The sequence below is a fragment of the Engystomops pustulosus genome, chromosome 1 (assembly GCF_040894005.1).
Source record: "Engystomops pustulosus chromosome 1, aEngPut4.maternal, whole genome shotgun sequence".
In the NCBI taxonomy this organism is placed as follows: Eukaryota; Metazoa; Chordata; class Amphibia; order Anura; family Leptodactylidae; genus Engystomops; species Engystomops pustulosus.
In genome coordinates this window covers 206,059,303-206,071,679 of record NC_092411.1, presented here as the reverse complement: position 1 = coordinate 206,071,679, position 12,377 = coordinate 206,059,303, and positions in this window count along the sequence as shown.

The following is a 12,377-nucleotide window of genomic DNA, read 5'->3' as shown; positions in this document are numbered from 1 at the left end:
CTCTGTATGGGAAAGGCTTTGCCTGTGAGCCCTATCCATATTCCAAGCCAGATGCTATGCCGTAATAGTATGCTGCCTTTCAGGAATGGGTTTAAGCTTTATGGTCTCCACCAGCCTGAATGGGAGAATTTTAAAAGCTATCAATTTGGAAATGCTCCTATTCATGACCAGTTCTCATGCGTGGATGGGCCAAACTTTAGATTTTTCTGCATAATTTGGGGGATGGAGAGCTGAATGGATGGTGTGGAGAGGCTTGATTACAATGGTGCTTCTGGTGGTGGTAGGAGGGATAGAGACATCACATCCTCCCTCTGCAGGGAAACCTTAGCCATGTGACTTGACCATGCTTAATGGACTAGTGGCACAGCATTCAAAGGACAAATGTTCTGTTCTGTGAGAAAAAATTCCATGCTACAGGCACCCTGTGGGATGGCCTTTGTTTCATGGGTCCCAAAGCGTGGATAGAAGCAATCAATGATGTGGCTTTGAACAGACTGCTGCACCTTGGCCCCCTTTTGCTTATTTTGTTGGCTGCCTGTTGTTTCCTGGACACCACCTCATCCTCCAAAGTATCACTTCCTTCTTCCCATGTCAGGACTATGACCTCATAATCACTCCTAGCTTCTTCTGCCGCCTAGCCCTCACCGCTACCCTCCTTCTCCATCTGCACATCGCAGAAAGCCACAGCCATTGGCAATTGTGTTTTGTCGTAATAGGTCTTTCCACCACTCACATTCATCCTGCAATAAAATTTCTTGGGATTTTGGAACTCATCCTGCTTTCCTCATTTTAAAAGACCCACGGTAACAAACTATAATGTGACAGCACCTTTACAATCAAGCTATTACTCCATGCAATGCTGAGCATTTTTATTACGGTTATATTAAGGCAGAATATTCACTATGATAAGCACTCCTATTAGATGCACATTAATGTGTGCTGTGATCCACAGATTAATACATGCTATTCACTGTGATGAGCACTTCTTTGATCTATGTATTAATGCGCACTATTCACTATGATGAGCACATTCTATGAACCAAGTATTAATGTCCGCTAATCACTGTAATGAACATGTTTATTACTCTCATAGTAATGCATGCTATTCATTATGATGAACATGTGGTGGGGGAAATATTTGAGGGGTTTATTAGAGATGCTATCCTGGAGTATCTCACTGTGCACAACCTTATAACCCAGCGTCAGCATGGGTTTATGAGAGATCGGTCCTGTCAGACTAATCTGATTGGTTTCTACGAGGAGGTAAGTTCAAGACTGGATCTGGGGGACGCTGTGGATGTTGTATATCTGGACTTTTCAAAGGCATTTGACACCGTGCCACATAAAAGGTTGGTATATAAAATGAGACTGCTGGGAATAGGAGAAAATCTGTGTATCTGGGTAAGTAATTGGCTTAGTGATAGAAAACAGAGGGTGGTCATTAATGGCACATTCTCAGATTGGGTTGATGTTACCAGTGGAGTGCCACAGGGGTCAGTATTGGGGCCACTTCTTTTTAATATTTTTTATTAATGACCTTGTAGTGGGTTTACACAGTCAAGTTTCAATATTTGCAGATGATACTAAGCTGTGTAAAGTAATAAATACTGAGGTCGATAGTTTAGCATTACAGAGGGATTTGTGGAAGCTTGAGGGATGGGCAGAGAAATGGTTGATGAGGTTTAATGTAGATAAATGTAAAGTTATGCACTTGGGCCATGGAAACAAAAAGTATAATTATGTTCTAAACGGTCAATTACTTAGTAAAACTGAAGCTGAAAAGGACTTGGGCGTATTGGTGGATGGTAAACTTAATTTTAGTGACCAGAGCCAGGCGGCTGCTGCTAAAGCAAATAAAATAATGGGATGTATCAAGAGAGGAATAGATTCTCATGATAAAGACATAGTTCTGCCCTTATACAAATCCCTGGTCAGACCACACATGGAATATTGTGTACAGTTTTGGGCACCAGTATATAAAAAGGATATAGTAGAGCTGGAACGGGTGCAGAGGAGAGCAACCAGGATTATTAGGGGAATGGGGGGACTAGAATACAATGACAGATTACAAAATTTGGGATTATTCAGTTTAGAAAAAAGACGACTGAGGGGAGACCTCATTGCAATGTACAAATACCTGAACGGACAGTACAAGGATCTCTCCAAAGATCTTTTTATTCCTAGGCCTGTGACCAGGACAAGGGGGCATCCTCTACGCCTAGAGGAGAGGCGATTCTACCATCACCATAGACAAAGGTTCTTTACTGTAAGAGCAGTGAGACTATGGAACTCTCTGCCGCAGGAGGTTGTTATGGCCGACTCTATGTGCATGTTCAAGAGAGGCCTGGATGACTTTCTGGAGAGAAAAAATATCACGGGTTATGGGGATAAAACATTTATTTAATTCTTGAAGGTTGGACTTGATGGACTTGCGTCTCCTTCCAGCCTTATATACTATGATACTATGATACTATGATGTCTATGATACAGGTATTAATGCACACTATTCACTGCAAAGATCAGTTTTATTATTCATGTATTAATGCACACAATTCCCTGATGAGCCCTTTTATTATCCATGTATTAATGCCCACTTTTCCCTATGATGAGTACTTTTATTATTAAAGTATTAATGTGTGCTATTCACTATGATTAACACTTAAATGATCCAAGTGTTAATGAGGCACTATTCACTGTCATCAGCACTTTAATTATCCACATAGTAATGCATGCCATTCACTGTGATCAGCACTTTAATTATACAAGTATTATTTCATTCCAATTACTATAATGAGCACTTTTATTATCCACATATTAAGGGGTGTCCTTCTACAATTTTTAAATATAAAATATTTGTTAAATGCAATAAAATGTCAATTAATTATTTAAAAAATCATACAATATCATTTTCTGTATTTCTTTTAAATTCTGTCTCTCATAGTGGAAGTGCATCTACAATAAAAATGTCAGACCTCTCCATTCTTTGTTGGTGAAAAAACTTGTTTTCCCCAATGTAACAGTTTGGTCCAGCATAATAAATTATTGGGGTGCTATAGTTCTAGGCGGCATAAAATTGTCTGTCTTTGATCTGATTTTTGTACCTGGACCATTAATTTAGCAAATTTGCTAATTAAATTAGCATTACTACATTTCTTGATTTGTAGATTGAACAAATAAACTGGCAACTTTATAATAAATATATGGAGTCCTTTAGAGCAGAAAGTGCCCTATATAGCACCATGTTTAAATCTGGTATAAAGATATGTGGTCATTTCAATTATTATCAATTAGAAGATTTAACAATATTGGCTATTCACAGATCCTGTTATTTTACCCAAAAACAACATTTTACTATTGTAGAGTTTATTGACTCATTAACCATTCTGTTGTTTGCAGCAGACAACCACAGGTTGCAGGTGTTAACCCTTTAGCTGCCGTTGGCACTGTCATATTGGTTTTGATTGTCGCTCACTGTGATACCATTGGAAAGCGATGATAAATTTCCATGGCAGGCTGGAGTCTTTATCACATCCTAGGACATATCTTTGCTGTAGATCTGTAACAGTGTGCTAGTGGCGCCTTAGAGTTAAAGTACCCTAGAGGTCTAAAAAACAAAATCAAATAAAAAAGTTATAGATTTTTGAAGGTGGAAAATGAAAAATAGAAACAAAAAAGTTGTTACAGTGTCAAAAAGAAATACATATTTATCTTATGGCTATGGGTGAAGGGATTCCTAAAGGAGAACAGAAGTAAACCTTACCCTCCTGATAAAACACCATACTAAAACTGAGCCTAACAGTAAAGTAAACCTAAAACTGTACAGGATACCAGAGGTTGGAATTAGGTTTCAGCACGTGACCTTACAAAAGTTTATTGGCAGATACTGTTGTATAATGAGTCTAGAGAAAAGACTCCATTCTCCACTGCAGATGGCCTATTCCAGTATGTTGTAACGCATGTTGGGTCACATGGAGCCTCTGCTACATTTCATGGACCTGATCTTGAGGTCACATTATGATTACTCTTTGGCTTATCTGGACGATGTGGTAATATTTTCACCAGATTGGAGAAGTCACCTCTGTAAGGTACAGATGGTGGTAGACTCCGTTAGGGATGTGAACCTTTCCATAAATCCTGAGGAGTGTGCAATGGGTCTAGAGGAAGCAAAATACCTGTACCACATTATTGGTAAAGAGATGATTAAACCCCAGATCAAAAGGCGGTAAGTTGGAAATGGTGAAGTGGACCACAGAGGCAGAAAAAGGTTTTCACAGTCTAAAGCCAGTCTTTTGCAAACATCCAATGCAAATTTATCCAGATTTTAGGAAATAGTTTCAGGCAGATGCCTCTGTTACTGGTTTAGAAGCAGCACTGTCACAGGATATAAATGGGGAGGAACAGCCACTAATGTAACTAGCCCCCAGCATTCGAAAGAAAGTGCCTGGCATTTCAAGTGGCCCCTCAAATATTATCTACTGTGTAAAAAGTTTGTATTGGTGACATACTATGCTCCTCTGTCACCAAGGAGAGAAATGCTACAGTGACCAGGTAGTTTTCCTCCTTACCAATCTTTAGTTTTAAAGTGCAGGGAATTTCAAGGAGGAGCAGATGTGTTGTCCAGGGTTCAATTTATGTTTTCTAAAATGCCAAGACCTCTGGTCTAAAGAAGAAGGGGGATATACTGTCGGGGCGTACAGGGATCAAAATATTCATAAGGAATGTGTGCATGAATCTGGCGCACCCTGCATTCTCCACAAGCATACTGTACCTAGTGCAGTTTACACTGCTTTTGATAAATGTGGATCATTATGATGTGTAACACATTCTTCATGAATCTGGCGCCCCCTGCACTAATCCGGCAAAATGCACCACTTTTGTTTTGGTGCACCTTAAACATAGAGCGTGCACAGGAGTGCAGCACCCATGAGATGACTTGAGTTAGTCACCTCGTGCGGCGCCCTTGCTGCATGACGGAGGGGTGGCATCTTGGGGCAGTGCTACCCACCCTCCATTAAATAGTCTGGCCATGGCCCAGGAAAACCCGGAGGGGTTTAAGGAGGGGCTCTACAGGGAACATTCCATTAAAGAGTGGCTCTGCAGGGGACATTACATTAAAGGGGGGGGGCTCACCATTGGACATTACATTAAAGCGGCTACTCTGCTGGGGACATTACATTAAAGGGGGGCTCTGCAAGGGACATTTCATTAAAGAGTTAAATCTGCAGTGGACATTTCATTAAAAGGGAGCTCTGATGTTTTCCGTAGCCCCCTTCTTATATAGACAGCTAACAGAAAAGGGGTCAGCTGCAGGAAAGGGGGCATTTTAGATCAAGGGCTACTGGAAATGGGACATTATATGGCAGAAAGCATGTGTCATTGGCTTCTCTATCAATACTGTGATCCATGGGTACCCCAATTAATTATTACCACTAAGAACATATATCTCTTTGACTGTTCTGGGGAGCGTATTTCTATAATTAGTCTCAGACAGCAGAGAGGCTAGGTTCACCCCTGAGCGTGCAACACAATTCTGTTGGACACTGCAAACTCCAACTGTGCAGAATTTTGTGTCGTGTCGGGTATAGTGCAGGCACAAATATTGCGGACACTTTATAAATACATGTGCAGGAAGTTTGCACCGAAAAGAACATGCAGGGGCTTTAATAAATGTGGGCCTTAAGGAATTGGGAGCATTTCTAATGTCAAAAAGTTGCTCTGCTGGTCAACTTTAATCTAAATGGGATTATTTCAATAAAGCAGTATTTTCCTTACATACTTTAATGGGGCATTATGTCTTTGGATGCTATGGGATCCTTGTAACGTCTTTAATTACATTAAGCACTAATACAAGATATGTGTTATATATATGTGAGATATATGATACTATGATATGTACAGGCGGTCCCCTACTTAAGAACACTTGACTTACATACGACCCCTAGTTACAAACGGACCACTGGATATTGGTAATTTATTGTACTTTAGTCCAAGGCTACAATAAGCAGCTATAACAGATATCACAGGTGTCTGTAATGAAGTTTTAGTGTTAATCCTGATTCTTATGACAACCCAACATTTTTAAAATCCAATTGTCACAGAGACCAAAAATGTCCTGTCTGGGATTACAATGATAAAATTTACAGTTCCGACTTACATACAAATTCAACTTAAGAACAGACCTACAGACCCCATCTTGTATGTAACCCGGGGACTGCCTGTATACTATTTTTGCATTGTAACCTATAGCATCTCTGTGTTTATATTACTTTAAGATCTAATGGTACTTGCAATTCAGACAAGTAGTAGTGCATAATTTTACAATAGAACATAATATTTCTATTTTTTGTAGGATCAATGTGCTTTTCCTACTGTAACCTACAAAATATGTTGTCATCCTTTTATTAGTAAATGTTTTTTTTTATCATCGCTCTTTATTCTTTTACATCCCACAAATAAATGAAGCATATTATCGGGGTCAGCAAAAATATATTTATGGAAAGTGATATATACAAGTTATTTATTTAAAGGTTATAATCCAATAAATTACTTTAATTTCCAGTAAATGTTAAAGTACATATAACCTGTACAGTATCTAATATTTCCTTTACATCGATCCATGCAGGTATTGCTCTCTAAGGATGTCATCAATTCTAACTCTAAACACCAATTTATTATTTCAAATAATACTATCATCATTTTCGATCAGGAATAGGAAGTAAATCCAATCAGACTACATGACAATATGCCATGCAAGCTCTGCCACAGAGAGCAGAAGTCAGTGCTTTTCCCTTCCCCCTTCCCTGACCTCTCTTCTCTCTAGAAACTAGTGCAGACCAACCACTTCCCAAGCCTCTCCATGACAACAGTGCTTTCTCCATTCTATGTGTGTTCTCATTTAACTCTTACAAAAAGAACTCTGGCTGTGCCCTTGAGGGAGCTCTGTATGAAGAAGCTGTAATGCTAACAGGGTGGGGAGACTTAGCATAGACGTATGATTTGTGTGTCAGTATTTGTATTTATAGGGAAGAATATACATATGTATATACACACACAAACATCTGAAATATTCTTTATGCAGTGAAATAGTATACATTTTTCCTGTCTTTTAGAAGAATTTTTCATGATACAGTCATTCTCTAGGGATGCGTGCTCCAACATTTGATAGATGTATAATGCACAACAAGATATGTTTTTTTTTCAGATTTATAGTTTGCAATACGGTACATAAACGTAGGAGGTATCCATTGCTAGAAACTGATGATGTCACTATTCCCAAAATATTGAATTGAATAAAAATTTTAAACTCTTTAAGATTATAATATCATAATAATCTTAAAATTAAGATTGTGTATTATAACAAGTTTTCTTATGGTGACACTAGAAGAAGATAAAAATAATATATTTACAACTTCACTTTCGATTCATTTTTGAAGATAAGTTCTTCCAAGAACCTTTTTTATATTGGAACTAACCAGAAGAAAGCTTCTTATGGAAGCTCAGCGTTTCCTCAGAGAAGACCAAATAGACAAATATTTGTCAATAGTTGTTCAGAGCTAGATATGGCAAAAGGACCCTTGAGACCAACTTTTCAACTTAAACTTGTCATCCGATTAAATGGACAAACTGTTTCCACATTAATAGAATGATAAAGCAAATAGGATGCATTTACATCAGGAAGAATTCTTTAACAAAAGACTTAAAGGGGTTTGCCCATGAAAGAAAGTTCTCAAATTTTAGTCCCCTTGTGATGTTTACACATTAAAGCTCGTTTTAACCCCTTTACTTTACAATTTTACTGCTGTAGTGCTGTTTTAGCTCCTATAACTCAGTGATGGTCAGTGTAAAATTCCAGAGTGTGAGCGGAGACTCTCTACGCAGGAACTTAATGATCCCACTAGTGCTGTGAGGTGCTAGTATCTGACACATAGAAAAAGAGAGATTAATGAGATCCATGAGATGGATATATAATAATAATCCGATCGGCTTGAGAAAGCGCCACAGTGCGTGAAATAGCCCCGTTGCCGGAACCTGTCTGTTTACCCCCCTGCATGCTTCCCCACCAATAAAGGACGCTTTTCCTGCTTTTGGAACCGGTGAGTGCCGTCATCTTTCTCTATGTTTATGAATGGATATCCTCTTATATACATTGATTGAGCACCGCTGGAAAGTCCTGCCATGATCACCCCTGCCCCTGGAGAGTCGGGCACGCGTTGGGCTGTCGGCGGTATCGTTGGGGTTGTGCCCGCCAGAGACTTTTTTCCATTTAATCCTGTGTACAGATGTATTTATCAGTGCATAAATGTGTGTATAAATTACTTCACAAATATATATATTTTTGAGGGGTAGGTGAGGGCCCATTCAGAAGTCTATAATGGGGCACTGTCGCTCCTAGTTACACCACTGCCTCCCTTCCTTGGACCTTATCTTATCTGTAGCTTGCAGAGTAAACTTTGCACAATGCTGCTTGCCTGCAGGAAGTGTCTGTGTATGAGCTCCTCTTGTAATGGAGGGAAGAGGGGCTGGATGCATAGAACACTGCAGTGTACAGAAAGGTGAAGCTATTTATGAGAACAATCTGCCATGCCCAACCATAGTCAGAAGATTTATGGTCGGATCCCGGGGCAACCAAAGTTGAATACACCAGGACTGATAGAGACAGGTTGGGATTATATCTGTGAAATGCTGTATTTTTTTTAATAACAATAAATTAGAGAATGAATTATTTTGTTATCATGAATATATATAAGAATCTTCTCTCTGTGGGAATACCCCTTTAATAGATGGAAGAAAGAATGATTATTTCCAAGTGTTAGATGTAGATTTTTTGTGCTTACTGTTTATTTCAAATGTAATTTGTTCTCATAAATGATTAAGTGAAAACAATAAGTTTTTTTTTACTAAACATAGTTTTTATAATGTTGGGGATTTTTGTTTGTTTCCCATATCACATTAAAAATCTGGGCACTGACCCTGAAGTTTGGCTGATACCTCCTGCTTTAGTGAAATTATTGCCACATTAATTTCATTATCATCACAATTACAATGAAAGGTATACCTAGATATTAAATAATCCACCTGTCACCTAGGTGATGCATACAGCTCACCTAACCGCTTACCTGCATAACAAACACTGCACAGTGCAAACAGTATGCCTTGAACATTTACCTATAGATGTGAATGATTTATCTCCAGAGTCCATGTGTCCACGTCACTGCTGTAAAACATTTTTCGGGATTATTTTACTTTGGTAAGATATACTTTATTTTAATTTTCTTTACTTTATTTTTACAGTTATAGTAGCCACCTAGGGGGCTTCAAGATGTGATCATCTGATCAACCGCAGGCAGACTTAAATAGATATTAACAATCAAGTAGTCTCGGAGCCATAACTAGGCTCCCTGCTACTTTAACCAAGGCACGGCTCCCTGATCCCCACACAAGGGAGCTATTCCTCTACGTTCACTTTGAATGAAAGTGACAGTGAGGCTTCAATCCCTGTAATCTAATTAGATCAAAAGTGTTTGATGGGTTAATCATTTGTGATCAGAGTTGTCTCTTATTACAGACCCTGTTGATTATAGACCCCTGCTGGGTCCATTAAAAAGAGTACTTGGAGAGAACAAGCTGTAAATGCAAGCAGGTGCAGTGAGCGCTTACTTTCGGCTCCAAGAGGCAGACACATGCGCACCAATACTCTTGAAGCTGGGAATTTTGAAGGACATATCAACCACATCGAGAACATTAGCACATTCAGAAAATTTTAAAGAGTGGCTACAGACTAAGGAGAACCTGAATAAAGGCTACATAGTCATGGTTATGAGCTGTGATAGCATGTCTACTATGTAATCAGTTCAACACATAGCATACAATAGTTTTTCATTCAATATAATACATACATTTTAGTGAACAGGTACCTGGAACTAATAACATAATCTCAGATGGGTAAATATATCTTGTTCACTAGCAGCATAATGGTTATGCAGTCAATCTATCGGTGCACAACCGAAAATTGTGCACTGTTCAAAGATCACTTCTTCCATTGATGCCTTTCCATCATAGCTTTATCCTTCAAAAAATAAGTACCAAAGAACTATGCATCCACTTTACCCTCATAACCCCTCCCAGCAGGGGCGTAACTTGAGGGAGTGCAGAGGGTGCGGTCGCAACCAGGCCCAATAGGCTTAGCGGGCCCATAAGGTCTCAATTTCCCATATGAGGAGACTAGTATTATAAACCTTGGTTATAGTCGAGGGCCTGGTACCGACTTTGCATTGGGGCCCATGAACTTCAAGTTACGCCACTGCCAGGTCTGCAGGTGGAGAAAGAAAAAAATAAAGTGATCAATCTAGTTTAATCTCTGACATTAATCAGTTCTTAATCCCTATAACTGGTCATTTCACAGACTAAAGAAATACAGTAGCTGCCACCAGTCTGAATAAACATGGCCTCCATTCTACCCACTTTCTGTCCTCAGTCTAGTGTAATAATTGCCACCATTCAATCCTCAGTCTAGTTTAATCACTGCCTCCAGACAGTCTTAGTTTAGTATGAATACTGCCCCTTAGTCTAGTGAAATCCCTGTAACTGGTCAATCTTCACTGTAGTGAAATCACTGTAACTAGTCAGTCCTTTGTCTAGTGTAACCAATGCCACTAGTCATTTCACAGTCTAGTATAATCATTACCATCATTCAATCCTCAGTGTAATGTAATCACCACCACAATTCATTCCTCATTATAGTGTAATAACTGCCACCAGTCAGTCTAATTCTTTCACAAGTCAGTCTACAGGCCAATGATGTCTTAACTCTAGTTTGCTTCATGCAAGTAGAAAAATGAGATACTCATGATAGCAGAATCATATGGTCATTTGAATTGATGCTCCCCTTGTAGGCTTGCAACCTGACTCATCTCAGGCAAAAAGGAACTAATTTCAGTTTTTTTGCATATGACATTGAAAGTGAAAACATGTGAGTTTTTACACAAAATGGGGAATGCTAGAACATACATTTCCTAAAACGCCTGCTTTTAGTTTAGTGGAGTAGCCAGTAACAGTTTCCCTTAAAAAGTTTGGGGACCATTTCTTACCATAAGCTTATACCTATGCACCAAATCTTGTTTTAGGCTTAAGAATAAAATACACAACACCTTTGTCTAACTGCTAATAGCTGATTGCAAATTATTCCAGCATTCTAACTGGTAGAAACATGTACGTCTTATATCACAAATAACAACCTCGACTGTCAAATCTTCTTTATGATTCATGCCTTCTATTTAAGGGAATTATTCTATTGAAGTAATTATTAAAGCCATTACTGTGAGACCCCTTGCGATTCCTTAATGTTAACAATGAAAATTGCAAATGGGTGGTCCATTAAACTGAATGCCTTCCACCACTGGGACTATCACCCTGCAGTGACTGCGAAGTGCTGAATATCAGGAGGAAGAACCTGCCCAATGAAGCTGGGATTTGAAAAGCCAGCATACCCTCTCTAGATCATTGCCATGAGCATGATAAAGACTAGGAAACAATCTAATCTCCATTGAAATAGTAATAAGAAACGTTATATTCCCAATCAAGACATTTGAATCAATCAATCTCCAATTTAGAATCAATCAAATCAATCATGCTATTATCCAATGCTATACCATATAAGACTCGAAAGAACATAGGAAAGCAAGCATATCCCTTTGTATTAGCTTATCATGAAATAATTTGCTGCTTAATTTGAGACACCACATATTTGGACAAGTCCAGTTAACAAGACAGGAGAGGAAAGACATTGGAGAGCATTTATCAATTGTCGGTGCTCATGCCTTGACCCATGGTGGAAGCCACACTCCCCCAATTCTGGTGGATATATAAGGAGGCTTAGAAGCAGCGGTACTAGGCAAAACTATGCCAGGCTTTACCTGAAACTGTTTTGTGTTAAAACCCTTTGCCCTATCAACAGGTGCTCACAGATGTACGCTCGCAGGCTTTAAAAAGCCCACTCCACTGCCCCTGCCCCCTCCATGTCTCCCCCACACTCATCTGGCGTATATATAATAATATATATATTTACTTGCAAATTGCCCGAACATCAGTACTTGTACACTACAAAACTGGTGTAAATGTCCCAACAAATCTCATGTGTGTCATAGCAAAAACCAAGTGGATTCAGGGACAATGTAAAATGTAATTGTTCCCCCCACTAAATTAAAAATCATAAGAAAAAAATAGGACAACTGCTATGGGATTATTTACAATTAGGGCCTACCAGCAGTAAATATAGCACACATAAAAATGACATACATATAAATATATACCTGAAATGAATAAAGTGCACATATAAATATGTGACAAAGTATGTAGCAAAAACATAAATATATATACTA